Genomic DNA, 3233 nt, shown 5'->3' with positions numbered 1-3233 from the left:
AGTCCCACGAGAGAGACACGTCACATGCCCTCAGCTTATATAATCTGCCTGCCACCGAACAGCTGGGACCCGGAGCTTCAAGAGATGAGTCAGCAGCCCCCGGGGCAAACAGGACCTAGGACACCAGGGCCCAAGTGCTTTAGGGCCCAGGGCAGAGGGCACGGGTGCAGGGGAGACAGGCCAGGCCAGGATCCCCGCCTCGGGTCCTGCTCTGCCTCTGAACAGCAGGTGCCTGGCCTGGCGACTGATCTGGAGGCCTGGGCCACCCCTAGCTCTTCCTGGGGACTGGAGAGCGTGGCCTGGGCAGGGCAGGCTACAGGCAGGGCTGAGGCTGAAGGCAGAACGCCAGGGCGGGGAGGGAGCAGCTGGCGGGGTGGTGTGGAGGAGGATTAGGGCGGATTGTGGAGTTAAAGCAGCCCTGGCAGGGCTCAGCGGGAACAGCGTGTCCTTGGGCCCAGGGACAGGAGAGGTGGGCGGGGGAGGGGTGGGGGCAGACCAGGTTGGGTACTTGGGCTCCCGTGTCTCTGCAGGGCCAGGCCACCTGGTGTAGATCGCCCCCTGGGGGTAGTGAAAACAGTACCAGTTTTTTAAACCCTCACATCCTCCCTCTCCAATGTGTCTGCGTTTTAAACAGAAGGTGGAGCCTGGGGCAGCCCTCACTGCCCTTGGCTGAGTGACGCCCCGTGGACTGGCATCTGGTTGGTGCTTAGGCAGCAGGAGGGGGTCATTCAGAATTCATGCCGCCCCCTACCCTGTCCTTACTGTGCTCAGTTGAGTCTGTGATATTCCAAGTTCATGTTGGCCACCAGGAGGGAGTCTGGTTAGAGCTTTAGTGCCCTGGCCGGCCTGCTCTGACCTTCTGACCTCCCTGCGGAAAGCCAGCTGTGGTGAAGCCGGCTGGCTGCCCCAGGCCCAGGGGGTGCCTCCTTACCTCTCCCCTCCGAGGCTGCTCCCTCCCCTCTCTGGGGAGCTGCCAGATGCCCCTTCCTGTCCCGACATCCACATTGCAGTGGCTTCACATTCCTCCACACCCATTACCGGTGCTCAGCCCCCTCAGCCCGCGGCACCCTGTGAGGCGGGCAGGCTGGTGTGGCCGCCCCTTCTATGGACGAGGGGTCAAGGTAAAGAGGCAAATGCAGCTTCCAGCAGCTGCAGTCATCCTGGCCATGCCCTCGCCCTCGCCCTCCACCTATGACACCTGAAAACAAGGAGGGCTGGTCCCATTGCCACTGTTTTAAGAACTCATTTCCCGCCCAACCTGGCCAGCGTGGCTCAGGGGTTGAGCGCTGACCTATGAACCAGGAGGTCACAGTTTGATTCCCGGTCACGCCACATGCCCGGGTTGCAGGCTCGATCCCCAGTCGAGGGTGTGCAGGTCAATGATTCTTTCATCATTGATGATTCTCTCTCTCTCCTTCTCTCTTCCTCTCTGAAATCAATAAAAATACTAAATAAAAAAAAGAACTTATCCCCCCCTTAAACGTGAATGCCCTGGGGCAGGCACCAGCTCACAGAGCTCGTGGCCCCTGGGAAGGTGTGAGGGGATGGACATCCTTGCACACCCACTACACGCCAGGCCCTTTCCTATACAACCTGCGATTCGTCATGCTAATCTGTGAAGAGGAAACAGACTCAGAAGGTGAGGAATTTCTCTGGGGTCACACCGCTAGGAAGCTGAGCGCCCGGACTTGTGTGAATGGAAGGGAGGGCCCCTCAATGCAGATGCGCACAGAAACGGGTTTTAGAAAGCAGCGGCCAGGCCCCCTGAGCCGGGTTGTCCTCATCGCAGCAAAGTGCAGGCTGAGCAGCGAGGAGAGGGGTGAGCCAGGCCTCACACCACCGCTCTCCTGGCCGCAGCATCTCCGTGAGCTCCGCGAGGCACTGGCTTGGTGGCAGGGCATAGCTGGCATTGCTCGTGGGCGGTGAGGTGTTCTGGAGGAAGGAGGGATATTGGGGTGCCTAAGTGTCCCCAGGGCAACTGGCCACTCCCCTGAGGCCCTCTCTCAGCACTTCCCTCAGCCTGGCCTGGGTGAGGGGCCTGGTGTCTGCTGGGGATGGCGGGAGGGCACGGACTCCTGGGAGGCTGGGATGTGCTGTGTGGGAAGGAGGCGGAGCCCAGTGTTCTCACCCGAGCAGGAGATGCCGCTTCCTCCCAAAGCCTTTAGGGCCTGGGCCCCTCCACAGAGGGCCGTGTTCTAGTCACCCCTGAGATGGGCAGCGCCAGCCATGCCCATGGGGGTGAGACACACTCCCACCCCAGCAGCTGTTCCGCTGAGAGTTCACACCTGTCTCTCGGCAGCTCTACCATGTCTCACTCCTACCCCAGCCCCGGCGCAGCCACCCACCCGGCGGCACCGGCATCTGTATCTCCCGTGGTCCTTCAGACGCCTCCCGGGGCCAAGACTCTAGTCAGGTTAGCGAAGTTGTCCTCTCCAGACGTTAGTGATTCCACGCTTCGGGGTCTGTGGCCTGAAGCCCCGCCCCTGAGCTGCACTCCTGCTCCATTTATCCGACAAGCCTGCTCAGAGGCATTTCTTATCTGGTTTTTGAACTTGAAGCAATCTTTTTTTAAAATCCATCCTCTGACAAAGGCTTTACTGACAACTTTCCATACAGTTAGTAAAAATATACAAAAATACAGAACACAGCAGACAGTATTTCGTACACTAGAAACCAACATGACGGAAGTACCTTCTCATCACGGGAAAAAGCCCCAAACCCTAAGCACTTAGTTTTGGTGGGGACAGGACTGTGGTCTCCCACCTAATGAACCAAAACAACCCAGCAGAAAGATCTAACCAGGGGGCAGGATTGAGGCAGCGGATCAGATTTTAAAATAACTTCAGCATTTCTTATTGTGAGAGAGCGGTAGGGTAAAAGAAGGCATACATCTTAGGAGTATGGGCAGAGCACATAAAGGAGACACAACACCTAACTCTCCTGCCTTTATGCTAGCCAGTGGTTGGCAAACTCATTAGTCAACAGAGCCAAATATCAACAGTATAATGATTGAAATTTATTTTGAGAGCCAAATTTTTTAAACTTAAACTATATAGGTAGGTACATTGTTATTAACTTAATTAGGGTACTCCTAAGGCTTAGGAAGAGCCACACTAAAGGGGCCAAAGAGCTGCATGTGGCTCGCGAGCCGCAGTTTGCCGACCACTGCCCTAGACCAGTGGTTCTCAACCTTGGCTGCACATTAGAATCACCTGGGAATCTTTTTAAAATCC

The 3233-nt window shown here is 57.0% G+C and overlaps 1 protein-coding gene across 1 annotated transcript in view; it reads right to left on the bottom strand.

The window, feature by feature from the left end:
• The window catches only part of USP2 (ubiquitin specific peptidase 2), a 25972-nt gene that overhangs the window by 11822 nt on the left and 10917 nt on the right, over positions 1-3233 (bottom strand). The window lies entirely within an intron of this gene.

The sequence above is a fragment of the Myotis brandtii genome, unplaced genomic scaffold, assembly GCF_000412655.1.
Source record: "Myotis brandtii unplaced genomic scaffold, ASM41265v1 scaffold105, whole genome shotgun sequence".
NCBI lineage: Eukaryota > Metazoa > Chordata > Mammalia > Chiroptera > Vespertilionidae > Myotis > Myotis brandtii.
This window is presented reverse-complemented; position numbering and strand designations above follow the sequence as displayed.